Genomic DNA, 17,926 nt, shown 5'->3' with positions numbered 1-17,926 from the left:
ATGCAAGGGTTTTTTTTTTTTAAGATTAGAATATCTCTAAATATCATTTACTACATTAACAAATTCAAATCAAAATCCATATAATCATCTCAATGTTTGGAGAAAAATCATTCTACAAAAGTCAATATTCACTTATGATAAAAACACTTATTAAACTAGGAGTAGAAGATAGAGTTCTTAAACCAAAGAAGAGCATCTAACAAAAAGTTATAATAAACCTCAAATAATGATAAAATTTAAAAGCATTTCCATTAATGCACTGTATAAGGCAAGGATTTTCATTATAATCATCTAACCTTGTTATCATGGCCCTAACCAACAAGATAAGACAAGAAATAGCACTACAATTTATAGAATTGTAAAGAAAAAGGTAGGCTGCAAATGATCATCTACACATATGATCCAAGAGAATCAACTGACAAAATATTATAGCCACTTAAAGATTTTAGGAAAGTTAGCACATACAAGATTAGCATACACAAATTAAGGTTTCCTATTTCTAAAATATAATCAATTAGAAAATTCCATTCACAATGATAATAAAATTTATAAGGTGGCCAGAAACAAATTTAACAAAAGATATGTTAGATTCTAATGGAGAAAATTACAAAACCTCATTGAAGAACATTGAATTAGGCTTAAAGTAATAAACAAAAACATCATTTTCATCAACGAGAAGACTCAAAATAATGAAGATGCCATTTTCCCCCCAAATCAATTTTTAAATTCAATACAATTAAAATCCCATCACTAAGTTTTTGGAATTTGAGAACAGATTCAAAAATTAAAACTGAAAAATAAATCCAATTCTGTGTGGATTAACTGCTGAAAGGTGAAAAACCAAATTTTGAATTATTAGAGGAAAATAGAGGAAATTGATTTATCATCTGGGAATAGAAAAAGATGTCTTAAGTAACGTACAAAAAGCTCAACTCTTAAGGAGAAGATTTATAAATTTGGCTGCATTGAAATTAAAGTTCTGATTGATACGATAATGGGTACAATATGTAGTTAACGGAATGCGAAAACTGAGAAAGAAATTTTTAACATATATAACTGATGTAGAATTAATATCTTTAATATAAGGAGGATATAAGGAAATTCTAGAGATGCATAAGAAAGAGAAAAAGAACTCTCTAGAACACTAAGCAACTGAAATGGGACAGCAATGAGAAGAGGAAATCAAATTGGTCAACATGTATATAAAAGAAAATTTGACTTTATTAATAATCAGAGAAATATAAACTGAAGAAACAAAGTATCCGTTCTTACTCATTTGATTGGCGAAAGTTAAAATGCCAGACTCTGCTGAGTTGGCAAGGATAAGGGGAAAGGAGCTCTTCCAACCTGTGGGTGTGAGTGTTAATTGTTATAACCACTTTGGACAGCCATTTAGCGGTAGGTAGCTGTCTTGAATATTTGTCCCCTCTACCACTTACAAGCTCTTCTAGGTACCTGCCTTAAAAAAACTCTCACACAGGTATCCAAGGAAATATGTACAAGGAATTTATTGCAGCTTTTTAAAAAAAGTAATAAATTTTAAACCACCTCATGTCCATGAATAAAAGAATGTATAAAAGGCACTTGATTCTGTGCTATATTTGCTATTATAATTTTGAATATTACCTTTATGACTCTTAATCAAAGTCATCTCTTGACCTGTGTTTTGCCCTTGATTTGAGGTACAAAATATGTCTTTCCACATTCCTCTGTGATTTTCTAAGATTGCATTTCGATATGTTCTTGTGAATCCTTAAAAGGGAAAAGATTAATCAGAAATTAAAAATAACAAAGCCTTGGCTTTGGAGGACAGCCCTAAGTCGTAACCCAAGACTCAAGAGCAAGAAGGGTATGGGGTGGACAGAGGAGGACGTGACTAGAGAAACACTTGGGATGGAGAGTGCTGGGGAGCTACGTGGGAGCTGGGGAATGAGGAGAGGGGTGTGAACTGATTTGAAAACCAGAGGCAACATCCTTTCAATATTAAGTTCTGGGTATAAAGTTTTTATTTTCTGTTTGAAATAGAAGGATGAATGAGATATCATCTCATACCCATCAGAATGGCTTTAATTAAAAAGACAAAAAATAACAAGAGTTGGAGAGGCTGTGGAGAAAAGAGAACCCTCATACACTGCTGATGGGAATGCAAACTGGTGCAGTCACTATGGAAAACAGTATGGAGAGTTCTCAAAATATTAAAATAGAAGTATCACATGATCCAGCTATTCCACTTCTGGGTATTTATCCAAAGAACATAAAAACACTAATTCAAAAAGATGTATGCAGTCCTGTGTTCATTGCAGCATTATTCACAATAGCCAGGACGTGGAAGCACCCCAAGTGCTCATCAATGTGTTAGCTGGCCCACTGACCCCATAAGACATTAACCACAACCCTGCTCAAAACAAACCTAACATGTTATCTTTAGCTTACAGGAAACCACAAAGAGAGGAAGAAGATGTCATATGAGACATAGGTCGAAACCAGTTAAAACCAGTTGAAGGCAATATGGCAGTCCTACTTAACCTGACGTAGACCCTACAGCTCATTACACATTCGTTGTAATACATCACCATACTTAATAACACATCTACCCATGGCTGTGTCAGGAAACACCAGACCAAATAAGGGAGGAAAAGAAGTGGCACCCCATTTCCCAGAAAAGCCTGCCCATTACCCCAAATAACTGTGAATATTCCTCCCTTTCATTACCTTGACTCCTTATAACAGCTGCTAAATTGCCCCAAGAGCTGAGGAGTTGATGTGTGAACTTTGTTTCTGCTTCTCCATTCAATGGCCATTGAATAAAGCTTGTGCTGTTGAATGCTCAGCTTTGCTCTCATCTCAAATTTGCAATAAGGAACAGAAAAAGGACCATCTGAGGAAATGAAGGATTGTGGGTTCGAGGCCTACCTGTGGGATCTTCCTTGGAGGAGTAGAGTCCCACCAGAGGGAGGCTAAATTAAGGAGGCTAGATTGACTAAACAGTCACCTTCGCCTAAATTGGTAACAAATGGATGAACGGATAAAGAAGATGTGGTATATTTACAGTGCAATACTATTCAGCCATAAAAACACAACTGAAATTGTGCCATTTGAGACAACATGGATGGACCTTGAGGGTATTATGCTAAGCGAAATAAGTCAGACAGAGAAAGACAAATACTGTATGATTTCACTCATATGTGAGAGACAAACAAACACGTAGATACAAAGAACAGATTAGTGGTTACCAGAGGGGAAGGAGGTGAGGGGAGGGGGAAAGGTGTATAGGCGCACATATGTGTGATGACGGATGGAAACTAGACCTTTGGTGGTGAATACGATGCAGTCTATACAGAAGCTGAAAATAATGATGTACACCTGAAATTTACACAATGTTATAAACCAATTTGACCTGAAAAAAAAAAACCCCACAAAAGCAAAATTTCAATACATGCCAAAAAAAAAAAAAGTGAGCAAATATTTTATAAAATACCATGTTATCTCCATTAAAAATATTTTTAAAATCGTATATAGTCTTTTAAATACAGTCCTGTTGTTGACTTTGGGGCACAAATGCTATGAGACTATTTTCTTCTTTTATGATTACCTGTTAATTAAATATTCTGATTACATTACATAGTGATTACACATTCCCCTGCTTTAGTCTTTCCAAAGGCGGCATTTTAAACGATCTTGAAGTAGTCTTTCATAAATTATCACTTAACAAAAGAAAATAAGCGTAGCCAATTATAATGAAGTGTTCAAGAGCTAACAGTGTTTTTTTTGTTTTCAAAAATAAGTTCTAGGAAATTGTGCAGCCTTGTATTCTGAGAGGCTAAAAAACCCTATAGCAACTGAAAAATGACGTTGTTAAATAAATGAGGTGCAAAATTTGATTTACCTTAATATTGTTACAGTCTGGTGGGGAAAATCCACAATATTCTTCATCATGTCACTTACAAATTAAAGAAGTATCCATTGTTTATTTAGCTCCTATCATGCTGTGGCTGTGGCAACTGCAGGCTCTGTGATTGATCTGCCGTCTTCCATGTTAAGGAACATGTGAATTTACACTCATGCACACACACGCTAGCGTATTTATGTCTACTCCTTGAGGACAGGCATGATTTGCGCATGTGTGTGCAAAGAAATGAGTTTTAGTTACAATGAGTGACAATTTAGGGCAGCTGGTAATACTCTTCTGCTCACCTGCCTTAAGTAATTTACAAACTTTCACTTACGTGCAAATTTAAGACTCTTTCTCATGCAGATGATTTAGGAGAAAATTTTAAACTTTTGGTAATTGCTCTACTAAATCATTATTTAGGTTTATGTCATTGCATCCATTCAGTTTTGGGTCAGTTAGGAAGGTAGAATAGAGGTGCCATTCAGGTTCAGGGTTAGTTTAAGCAAAATTAATTATCTGTCTAGTGGTTTATCTGGATTATGCTGAATCTGCTAATTAAATTTCTGCAGTATATAGTTAGCCAAGTAAAAGATATAAGGATAACTTTAGAAATTGACAACATGGTATTCTTGAATATTCTAGTAGAACCTACAATAGAGTTAGTTTCGTGTTGGTGGTCTTAAATTTTCACTTCTGGCTTTTTGCTTTTGTCTATGTAGGCATGGGAATTAATTATTTGGTTATTCTCTATTGCCAGCCATAGTGATTTTGTGGTGGTTTTCATTTAAAAGTGGGAGGCAGCAAAGTTAGGCACACAGCTCGGGTTCCTATGAATCCTGGTTCTGCTCTTACCAGGCTAGCTAACCATGGTTAAAGTACTAAACTTCCTGAGCCTCAGTTTCCACAGCCATATAGTGGGGATGATTATAATGCTTACTTATAGAGTGATTGTGAGAATACATTAAGATGGTAGACATCAATTCCTGGGCACAGCGCAGCAGGAATGCATAAAATATGTTAGTTATTATTACTAAAAGTCCCTGTCATGCAATAAGAATCTCTAGTTTCTTCAGTGAGATACCCAGGAGGTTTGTCCTTGGTTTCTTCCCTGTCACCAAGATAATGGTCCTCAAACCTCGCTGCAGATTCGAATCACTTTTGAAGCTTTAAAACAATATAGATGTCAGAACTATTTCAAAATCAATTGGATAAGAGTTGGCATTTGGCCTGTCCACAATTATTTCTTTTTTTTTTTAAATTTTTTCTGTGAGGAAGATCAGCCCTGAGCTAACATCTGATGCTAATCCTCCTCTTTTTTCTGAGGAAGATTGGCCCTGAGCTAACATCCGCACCCATCTTCCTCTACTTTATATGGGACGCTGCCACAGCATGGCTCGACAAGCAGTGTGTCACTGTGCACCAGGGATCCGAACCAGTGAAGCGCAGGCCACTGCAGCGGAGCGCGCTCACTTAACCCCTCGCCCCACCGGGCCGGCCCCATAATTATTTCTTAAAGAATCTTGAAGTGATTCTAATAATCAGCCAGGGTTGAAATCTACTGGCAAATGAAGTCTTCCCTTTAAAGAAAATTCAGATCTTGACTGCATGGAGATGCAGGGGTGGGGGTGGAGGGATTAATTTTTTTCACTTCACCAAGAAACACCTAAAAATATAGCCTATAATCCTGCTTTCATTTTCTCACCGGCCATTCTCTTTTCAAGCTATCGCAGTTAAATTTCCATCCTTGCCATGGAACACATTACCATGGCTTTCTTTTTTTAAAATTATTTTACTGAGGTCATATTGGTTTATAACATTGTGTAAATTTCAGTTATACATCACAATATTTCAGTTTCAATATAGACTGCATCATGCTCACCACCAATAGTCTAATTTTTAATCCATCACCATACACAGGTGCCCCCTCATCCCTTTCGCCCTCCCCCTACCCCCTTCTCATCTGGTAACCACTAATCTGTTCTCCTTATCTATGTGTTTTTTTATCTTCCATGTATGAATGAAATCATACAATATTTGTCTTTCTCTGCCTGACTTATTTTGCTCAGCATAATACACTCAAGGTCCATCCACGTTGTCACAAATGGCACGATTTTTTTTGTCTTTTTTTTACGGCTGAGTAGTATTCCATTGTGTATATATACCATGTCTTCTTTATCTGTTCATCCATTGATGGACATTTTGGGTTGATTTCATGTCTTGGCTATTGCGAATAATGCTGCGATGAACATAGGGGTGCATATATATTTTTGAATTATTGATTTCATGTTCTTTGGATAAATACCCAGAAGTGGGATAGCTGGATCATATGGTATTTCTATTTTAAGTTTTTGAGAAATCTCCATACTGTTTTCCATAGTGGCTGCAGTTTGCATTCCCACCAGCAGTGTATAAGGGTTGCCTTTTCTCCACATCCTCTCCAACACTTGTTATTTCTTGTCTTGTTAATTATAGCCATTCTAATGGGTGTGGGTGATATCTCATTGTAATTTAGATTTGCATTTCCCTAATAATTAGTGATGTTGAACATCTTTTCATGTGTCTGTTGGCCATCTGTATATCTTCTTTGGAAAAATGTCTATTCATATCTTCTGTCCATTTTTTGATCAGATCGTTCATTGTTTTGTTGTTGAGTTGTATGAGTTCTTTATATATTTTGGAAATTAACCCCTTGTTGGATATATCACTATTGGCCGTCTGTTATTATGCAGGATCTATTCACCCATGTGGTTGGCCAATCCCTCTTTCTTTGTTTTGTCCTCCCTTGACTTTAATGGCAGCCTTATCTGGTTCCCATTCTAGTTCTCCCAATTGTCCCCTCATAGCTTCCTTCATGGACTCTTCCTCTTTTTTTCTAACCCTTAAATGGTGGCAGTCTCAAAGGTTTTATTCTTGATTCTTTTTTTTCCCCTCACACTTCATGTTCTCCATCAGCAGTCTCAGCCATGCCCATGGTTTCACACTAATAATGATAAACCCAAATCTCTATTTCTAGATCAGAACTTCTCTAGACTTTGAATTACCAAGTTTGTTGTTATTGTTGCACATCTAGAATAGTTCCTGGCACAGGAGGGGCTTACTTATTTTTAAAATTAAATTAATCTACCAATGAATGATTGGCCAACAAGGCTAATACCAGACTAAACAGTTTGGATTTCATCCTGGACATGATAAAAAATCATTAGAAAATTTTAAAGCAGCAGACTGAAATGATCAGATGTACATTTTTGGAAAGATGAACTCCAGCTGTAGTTTAGGAGATAGATAATGGAGAAGACACCATAAAAAGATGAGATAAGAATATGGCAAAGCCAATATTTATTGAGTTCATACTATTTGCCAGGCAAATAGTACTGAGCTATGTACTTTACATGTAATGTCTTATGTAATGTGCACACTAGCCTGAGAGACAGGTTTTATTATCCTGTCCACTTCTCTGAGAGGAAAATTGAGGATTAGAGAGAGATTTAGTAATTTGCATGGAGGTACAAAACAAGTTAATGTTGGAGCACTAATCCCAGGAAGAAATTGTGAGGCCCTGAACTAAGGTTTTGGTGGTTGAGGTGAAAAGGAGAAAACTGATTCAAAACTTAAGGGAATAGAACTTGGTGTCATTAAGTAAGTGGTGATGGGGAAGGGGAAGATGTTGGATCATGAGCTGTAGATTGCCATCCTGGGCGTATCCATCGGTCTTGGCAGACTCATGCACCAAAGCTTCCGTCCCATTAAATTATCTACTCCTTGACAGAGCTCATCATTTTGCATAAATTTGCATTGACATTTCTCAACTTACTATCCCCTGTTTTCATCTTGATATTATCAATTGTTCTCCTATTTATTCAAATAATATAAATCATATTAACACTTCAAGACCTGTATCTCAAGTTTTATCTTTTCCATGAAACTTTTTAAAAAATAATTTTAGCCAAAACAGAATCTCTATTCCTTAGAATGTATTATCTACATCCAAAAACTTAGGCAGGTGATCAGAAGTTGTAGAGCATAATGTTTAAGTGCATGAACTTTGGAGCCAGAAAGACCATTGATTCAAGCGATTAGTCGATGACTTAAGCAAATTATTTAATTGCCTGGAGTTGAGCTTTCTCAGCTGTAAAATGGGAATTTCAATGACAATGTGTATAAAGTACAGTGAACGTTAAATAAAATAAGGCATGGACAATGCTTAGCACTTTGACTGACACACAGTAAGCACTTACTAAATGTTGGCTAATACTACCTTTATTATTAAATGCTTATATTTATCTCAGTGTTTTCATAGTGTTGTCTTTTACACTTGCATGCTTTGGCTTCCCAGGAACAATGTAATTATCTCAAGGGCAGGGAAAGTGTTAAGCACATCTGGCAAATTACTAAATACTCAATAAATGCTGAATGAATGGATGATTTCACAACTTCTTTTGCTTTTCTTTCAGTGGCTAGCATAATATCGGACCCCTACCAGACACTTAATAAACACTACTTGAGTGTTTTAAAATTATTATTTAAAAACAATGATCAGTATGGTCTCATGCTTGATTAACCTAATTGAATGGAACTCCAAGAACATTGTAACCAGAGGAATTTTCTCGAAATTTCATAGCAGCAGAACATTGTGCTGATGCCTTTTCTTGGTATCATTAGTATCTGCGTGAATATCTCCATCTGGAAATTCACAATTCCTTCATATGTATGCCATTGCTAAGACTACAAGGGTGGAGTCCCTTAGTTTATGAAGACGATGCAGCAGAATTCCTTTCTCTCTTCTTCCTTCCCCCCCTCCTTTCCTTCCTTCCTTTCTCTCATTTTTATTTTCCTTCCTTCTTTCCTCCCTCCCTCCCTTCTTCCCTTCCTTCCTTTTCTCTTTCCTTCCTTCCATCCCTCCCTCCCTCTATCCCTCTTTTCCTTCCTTTCTTGATTCCATAAGTGGATTTTCACACACCTGTTATGTGCAAGGCACTGCACCAGCATTGAGGGTCCAAAGAAGAACATAAAGATTCAATGAGGAATAAGACCTCATATAAGCTCTCAAGGAGCTTATAATTTAGGGGTGGGGCATAGACCAGTAAATGGACAATTACAGAGCAATAAGATAGAACAAAACACATGATGTTATGGGCAAACATGAAGATCACTAACTCAAGATTCATTACACCACTTTCTGTCGTCCTGGAGGTATCCAGGATGTAATTCTTTGAGTGTACTAAGTTAAATGTGAAAACGCATCATTGTGACTTTCAATCTAGAAGATGTAGGGCAAAATAAGGCTGGAGTATCTTCTCCTTTCTGACATTATACGTCTGATTTCACTGATATATAGTACACAATTATTTGAAACAAGTGCCTATAAAAGTCCATAAAACCAAGTGACCTTTTGAGATATAACAAAGGTAAAATGTTACTGTCATCACTCTCTATGAATCGCCTCATTATCAATATTTGAAACTTTGAAGTAAAATAATGAAAAGTTTACTTAAAGCAATGACATCAGATAATGAAGCCATTCTTGGGTATTTAATACCAATATTTCAGAAATAGAACTCCGAAGTAGTTCTAGATGTGCTTATGTATGCTGATTGATTTTAGGTTTATCATTCTTCCCTTCATAACTACACTAATACAAGTGGTTCTCTTCACATGGAATGTAATTGTGGTGACATTTGACGCTCTGACAGTAACTAAAAACACGGCACAAATGGGTAAATATAGAGGTAGCAAGGCAAAGATGACATAATATATGAAAACATTTTGTTTATTTGTATGCTGCATTTTATTGTCTACCATATTTACTTCTTATTTAATGTTTTAATTTGTGCCATTAAGTAAATGTCCCCGCACATTCATAAATATATCCCATAGCATTATTGCTAGAGAATAATCATCAATGTTTCTGACTATTAAAAATGAACAGCTATATATGTACTTGTGCTGTCACCCATGTGACAAACTACAAACTTGGTATCACTACAGTAGCCATTTACGAGAAATAGAATAATTACACCACTGCTGTAAATTACAAGAAGATTTCTCATTGGAACTCTAGACTGTTAATAAGGGCTGTATTCCTTACAGATTTATCAGGTTTGCATTTCTTCTGTGAGCTGGCATTTATATATCTGTAAATTCATTTGCATAAGAAATTGAAAGCAATTGATTGAGGCTATTGGAAAAAGCTTTCAAATCTCATGAAGTTGTTAGCTGCAGAGTTGAAGATGTAACAGTCCTAAATCTGCTCCAAGTGAAGCTCTTAATGAGTTTCCTATGGACCCCTTCAGTGAAATCAGGCCTTTTTTTTTTCTGTTTATGCTGTTTTCTGAGTCAGATTTGCTAAGGCTACTATTTTGATCAAACTTGGATTGCCAATTACGGGCAGCAAAATCTAGGAGAGGCACTATGCCATAGCACTTAGATCACAGTGATCAACAGCAAAGATTCTGGAATAAGATTGCAAGAATCAGAAATTTATCTTTGGCTAGCAATATGATCTTGACCAAGTTCTCTTTGAACTGCTCTTTCTCTAACTGCACACTGGAGCAATAACGCTACTCATCTTGTAGTTTTGTGCTGAGGATTAAACAGAAAAAAAATATACATGTAAGGCACATGGTGAGGGCCTGGCATGCAATAAGTGCTCAATAAATTTTAGCTATTGCAAGACATATACATTTCTATTCTTTTAAATTGAGATATAATTAGCATATAACATTGTATTAGTTTTAGGTGTAAACCTAATGATTTAATATATGCATATATTGTGAAATGATTACCACAATAAGTTTAGCTAACATCCATCACCACATATGGTTACAAATTTTTTTTCTTGTGATAAGAACTTTTAAGATTTACTCTCTTAGCAACTTTCAAATATACAACACAGTATTGTTAACTATAGTCATCATGCTGTACATTACATCCCCAGCACTTATTTATCATATAACTGGAAGTTTGTACCTTTTGACCCCTTTCACCCATTTCCCCCAACCCCTGCCTCTGGCAACCATCATTCTGTTCTCTGTTTCTATGAGTTCAGCTTTTTTAGACTCCACATGTAAGTGAGATCATACAGTATTTGTGTTTCTTTGTTTATTTCACTTAGCATAATGCCTTTCAAGCTCCATCTATGTTGTCACAAATGGCTGGATTTCCTTCTTTTTTATGGCTGAATAATATTCCATTATATATATATCACATTTTCTTTATCCATTTATCTTTCAATGGACACGGGTTATTTCCATGTCTTACCTATTGTAAATAATGCTGCAACGGACATGGGGGTGCAGATATCTCCTCAAGATAGTTATTTCTTTTCTTTCAGGTATACACACAGAAGTGGAATTGTTGGATCATATGGTAGCCCTATTTTTAATTTTTTGAGGAAACTCCATATTGTTTTGCATGGTGGCTGCACCAATTAGAATTCCCACCAACAGTGCAACATTTCAATTTTTAATATTGATCTATGTATGTCGATTAGCTTTGTCCTCTCAGATCCTTATTCTGGTGATCTTAATCATATTCTCAGGCTTAGTATAAAAACGTGTACTAAGAGAGTGCACGTTAGTGTACGCAAACCCAATAGAGTAATTACAGTAGAGATGTAATAGCTCTTAATAGCTTTATCAAAATGACACAGACTTTTTTTTCAAATTTTAACAAAATATTCATAATTACTGCATCCTAAGTGAAAAAACAGACAAAGGTCATAAAACAATACTTTCTAAAGATAGTTTCAAGGTTAGAGAAACAGTGAAAATAAGTTCCATGAACCATCAATAAAAATAAAACAACAAAAACAGAAAAAAAGGTGGTTAGCTTTGTATGTAACACACAAAAACAATTTGGTTTTTACTTAGTTTCATTTTTTAAAATATTATCATCAGATTCCCTTAGAGTGATCATGGGGTCCTTCAAATTGTCATTTAAGGATGGAAAATAATTTCAGGCACACATCACCACTTTGGTTTTCTACGGTCATAGAGACATGATACGGTCTGATGGAAAGAACATTGTACGTAGTACATTCCTACATTGCATTCCTACCCAGTCTCTTCCTCTACACAGCTGTGGGATAATCCACTTAGCCACTCAGATTTGTCCAGTGTAAAAGAAAGATGCTAGACTTGATGATCTTTTAAGATCCCTTCTATCTCTGATGTTCTGTAAGCTAGGAAATTTGTTAGAATGTCAACGCAGATTTGCAGTTGCAAAAAACACCTATCTGCTTATGCTTTCTTTTTTACTGTGTAATGGTGTGTTTAGATTGACTAGGGCTTGTTCTCACCTTTGCAGTATTGCTGATTTCAGAGGGGTTGAGAAAATCTGTCATCCCAGAAATATTCAAAATTACAGTCTATTTAAAACAATTAAATAATACTTGTGTGTTTTGCCATTGTGTTTGCATTTAAGATAACATAGCTATTTAATCTGTACAACCATTTGAAACTAATGATGGTTAAATCACCTAATACTCCTTGATATCAGTGCAAATTAATCTGAAATTTAACTCCATTTGTTGGAAACTGAGAGTCTCCAGGCACTCGTATTAGATCTCCTCTAGGAAATGATTTAAAAAACATTCTGACATCAAATCCTTCTTGACTTTGGGGACTGCATTTCAAAGTACCAGAATTTTTCATATTGGATCATAAATCTGCTCCATAGGAATTTGGTCTCCTTAGATTCCAGCTTTTGGTTTATGCTTCCAAAAACAATTATACTAATAAAAATGTCAAAGCAGGGGCTAAACAGAAGTAGCAAGCACATTAGAAGTCAAGGCAGGATTTTTTTTTAACAGACAGAGAAGGAGAGACACCTCTTGGCATTCACTATTATAAAACACAAGATTAATGCAGTTCTCAATAAGAAGGCTAAGTGCATAAAATAAAAGAGCACAACCATTATCCATCTCAATGGATATGGCTCCAACTCACGAATCCCAACAATACATAAAAAATACATGATGCTATTAGGTGGTGGAAGCTGGCAATATATTGTCCATAACTTATTTATATAAGGCTGTCCTGAGAAGCAGTGTTTAACTCTGCTGGCTAGGCAGATAGGACCTGGGACCTAAGTCGTTGTTTACTGAGAATCAGAGGGTAACTGACAAACATTCCTTGAAAATGTGGGTGAAACGTGGGACATCTTAATACCTCCTTTGTTGTCTTCTGGACCGTTCTCAGTTTTCCTCTAAGCTCTGCTGATTTCACAAAACAAGAGTCATTTCATAGTTTTGTCTAAACTTTGTACTCAGTTGTTTACTTTGGTGGTCAATGTATGAACCTAATAAATGTCAAGAAAATTAGGAACTGGTCATTGAAGTCAATCACAGAGTTATTTGACAGGACTGCCACGGTCTCTAGATAAAATACAAGAACCTGGTTTGGGTTTCCATGGGACTAGGGCTGCTTGGGGTATCCGGGGTCTCAGAGACAGAGGTTCTCAGCAATAGGTTGTACATCATTTAGGAAGGTCCGTTGGTGTCAATAAGAAATATAATTGAAATAAGGTTCAGCTGCAGGAAAGGAACTCTTGAATCTGGATGTTCAGGGATCCTGGGCCTCTGACAGAGAGAGCACGTGGTCAGGCTAAGGCCACTCAGGGGAGGTGTATTCATTGGACAGTTAATGACAATTCACAGGATAGCTATTTTCTGTATCTATGTTCTGATAATTGTGTTTCCATGACTCCCTTTAAAGTTTGTATACAAACTACTTTCACCTTTTTTAAAAAAAATAAAATGTATTGCTTTTATAATAATGATATTAATCAAAAAGTATCTTTAATCTTTACTCAAGTAGTCAAAACAATGAGTGGATAAGGCCAAAACAGTGCTTATGAAAGTTGCTAAATGTTTCTTCAGAGTACCAAAGTCAGAGCTGACTCTCAGTGTGCATCCCTTCACTCTCTTTTTTTGTGGAGACTAAAAGTTTCCCGTTAGGGCTTAACAGGCTGTCATCAACCTTTAACCGTGAAAGGGCTCTCCTAATACATTTGGTAAGGATAGCACATGTCGTTTAAGGTCATCAATTTATAGAGAAGTTAGATCATCTTTTTTGCTGGGATGCTACACAATTGATTTCTCAAAGGTCACCAATGAACTCCTTCAAGTGAATTGAATTTAAAATTTAGTTTAGCCTTAAAGGGCATTGCAGTTCAATGGTCTAAATCAGGGATTGACAATTAAAGTTCTGAATCCTGTTTTTCTGGCATATTGGTGACAGGAGAGATTTCACGGATGCTCAATGTTAGCCGGGGTTGCAAGCTCTTATTTCTGTTCATGTGTATTTTCCTTGCACACAATGTGGGATATATTTATATTTATAAAAATATAAATATATGTTGAAATTTTTAAGATTTTGGATTTCACAACTTAATATAACTTATTCTAATCAGTCAATTAGAACACTGTTTTCCTGATGAGTTCAGTTGCACCAGGGCTGGCAATCTTAACCAAGAGCGCTCATAGGAATCATCTATTTATAAATCCCTGGATGTAGACCCCATCCAGAGATATTCTGACTTGACAGATTAGGGTTAGGATCCTGGAAAGTATATTTTGACAAAGTTCCCTGGTGATTAAAACAAAACAAACAACAGCAATGCACACACACACGTATGTATGTATACAGGTTTACATACATATATACATGCATACTTTTCACTTAATAATATACTGTGGAAATCTTACAGCATCAATATGCATTGTAAGCTCATTCTTTTTAATAGCTGCACTGACTCACTAGATTGATGAACATTTTTTTAAGAGCAGGTTTCTTTACTTCTCTGTCCGTCAATAATGTAAAGTGGGAATAATAACAGTACCTGCCTCATAGCGCTGTTGTGAGGATTAAATGTGTTAATACAGGCAAAGGGTTTAGAAATATGTCCGGAAGCTAAGAGGCATTATAAAGGAGGTTGATATTTTCATCAGCATTATTATTTTTAACCACAATCTGACAGTATTCCTAAGAGATATGAAAATGTGTATGCAGACTTTGTTGTGTTTTCAGGTAGTTTCAGGTAATTGCATGAGAACCAGATAATTTTTTTCAAACTCTTGTATGAGGCATCATTTTGTAATTTAATTTCAAGTGGACAGGAGAATGAATTAGGTGGAGCTCGCTAGGAGGCAAGAGAACTCTGTTCTTATTTCACTCTGCCAACGGAAGTGTGTGACTTTGGACAAGTCATGGAGAAATTTGGGGACTAAAGTTCCCCATGCAGAAAATGAGGGCATTGGAAGAAATGGTCTCTAAGGTTTTGACAGCTTTAACTGTGACTTGGTATTGAAGAAACAGAGAGGAGGTACAATAATATAAAATTTCCCCCAGAACGTAAGCTTCATGAGGGAAGATACTTCAGTGATTATCAAGAGTTAGAGTCACAATGTCTAGAGTGATGAGGCTTTTGCTCATAGTAGGCAGTCAATAAAATTCTGTTGAAAGAATGTTTAATAAAGAATGTTCAAAATGCAAAGTGAATACTAGGCAGATAATGGGTCTTCATACCTTTTTTTTTTTTAACTGAATATATGGGTTCCTCTGTAGGAACTTCTCTAGAAATTTGACCTAAACGCCTGTCTTATCTTTCAACACCAGAAACAATTTTAAATAGATTTAGTTTTATTCTTAGCACATCAATGTGTATCTATTTCTACTGCCTTGTTAAAGTACTCTAATTGAACCATTTCAACAGTTGCAAAATATTCTGTCTAGAACATTTTGTTAAACTAAAGGAATGGAAGATGCGTGAAAAAATTCCATCTGCACTTGGTGTGTACAAAGTGAACATCATTTGAAAAGTCTAGCTCCTTTTAGGGAAAGTATTTAAATGCAGTAGTGCAGTTGGAAGGACCTATTGGACTATTAATTAGAACAATCCTTTTCACGTTGATGAATGAGGATGAGTTTTTACAGAGCAGCAAGTTTAGATGCAGTTACATTATGCTTTCATAGCATTAGCATTTGTTATGTGATTGGACAAGAGCCCAGAGATGTTGGAAGGTGAAAGGATGGGCCCCTTGAATCCTTTAGTCTTACTTTCTATTTGATAGTTTGAAGTCACTACTTCCAGAGATTCTGAGGCACGAATGTATCCTTGTGCTTAAAGGCTTCTGAAATAGAATTAATTTTTTCAAGCCAGAGTATGGATTTTTAAAATGCCAAGTTTCATTTAATTAAACAATAAAACCAAACCACATTTCTTCTTAATCAGGGATATTGTGGGGAAAAAGTTTGGAAAGCCAATGAATTACAATAAATAATAGTGAGTTTTAATGTAAAACTCACTCAAAGATGCAACAGGTCAACCAATCTATGAACCTCTGGAGGGTAACAAGACAGTAAACTTGACGTTGTGCAGTATTTGACATACTGTGGTATTTGACATACAGTGAATCATTATTTACATTCTATCCAAAAACATTTACCTGAGAAAAGGTCATGACGTTAAATTTGGAGACATTTACAGCAATTGCCAAATGTTTACTATCTACATGAATGTCATGCTTCTCAGTCAAAAGCAGGTTGATGTGCTAAATGTCAATTATTTCAACTTGTTTGATGGTAGCACAGATTGCCAAGCAACATAAAAAGAGGTTTAATAAATATTATATACACTGCTAACCATTAATCTTGTCTAGCATAGGCTGGAGTTTTACATATAGAGGATTTATGACAAGCAACAGCTCAGGACATTAAAACTCAATTATTGCAGTCCTGGATGGTGGCACTATCATTAGCTTCTGGAAGCTGTACCTTGTTTCTTCTGCTTCTGCTGTCACTTTTGAGAAGGCATCAGGGAGAATGGAATTATTTCAGGAAACAGCACTTTGATGTTTTCTGGTCCTTTTCAGAATTAGCAGCAAAAGAGGATTACCCAGAGTTATGGTGGTAGGAAAATGAATTGTTCCATTTTTCTCAATGATTGTAAGACATAATGATATTCTGCAGCAACTCCAAAGACTTTAAGAGAACAGCACAGAGATGTTAAGAGGGATGCAAAAGCGCCATTGGAATAAAAAGTTGTGAGGGAGCCAGCAATGAATGAAATGCAAAATAGTTTCCAGGATGGTTTATCAGTACTGAGAGTTGATGAAAGCAAATTATGAAGCAAGTTATGAAAAGCAAAAGCTTTCTTCATTTTCTCCTAATAGCAAAATATGCATACAATAAAAAACTCAGTGCTATTACCACAAAAATGCCTTGGATCAAGTACCCAAGGTCAATATTCTAAAAAGCTGGCCTTGGGCCTAAAATGAACGTGGAGATATGATCTTTATATGTCTTTTCTGACTTGATTTCTTTTTCACTGGAATTTGAGTTTGTGAATAAACTCAAACTACTGGCATAAGATTGAAGCCATCTGATAAGCATTTACAGAGCGCTACTGGATTCAAACACAGTACTCGGCTCTGGTGTAGGAGATTACTGTGATCGGGCAGGAAGATGATAAAATAGTGCAAGTTAGATCATGTAAATACCACAAGAAAGGAATAAAACCAATTCCCTGAGAGTTTAGAAGGAGGACTTCTGAGCAGTATCAAAGAACTCTTCATGGAAGCATTCGTGTTAGACTCTAACAGGCAGGTAGAAAACATTCATTTGGAAACAAGTAGCAAAGGGCATCCCAGGCAGAAAGGACATCCAGAGCGGGTGTGAAAATGTTTGAGTGTGTGGGAGGTGGGGGACAATGGTTAGCTTTGCCTAAATCGGAGGATTTACGAAGGGAATGTGGGAAGTCAGCCCAGAGAGGTAGCAGTAAGATGGCTCATGAAGAATCTGAATGGCCAGGTTAGAGTTTGGCTTTTGTTCTGGAAGCAAATGGAACCACAAGTGTTCTTTGAGCAGGTCAGAGCTGGCTCGGCAAAGATTAATCTAGCAGGGTCAGAAGAGTGAAAATGCCATTATGGGAAGAATAGAAAAGGACAGGGAGACTAAGAGGGTTTAGAATCAGGGTGAGAAGGGCAAGGAGACACCAGTCTTATTTAAATGCCACATTGGCAAAGTAACCACAGGA

This window comes from Diceros bicornis, chromosome 39, assembly GCF_020826845.1.
Source record: "Diceros bicornis minor isolate mBicDic1 chromosome 39, mDicBic1.mat.cur, whole genome shotgun sequence".
Lineage (NCBI taxonomy): Eukaryota > Metazoa > Chordata > Mammalia > Perissodactyla > Rhinocerotidae > Diceros > Diceros bicornis.
Note: the sequence above shows the minus strand (reverse complement) of the source record.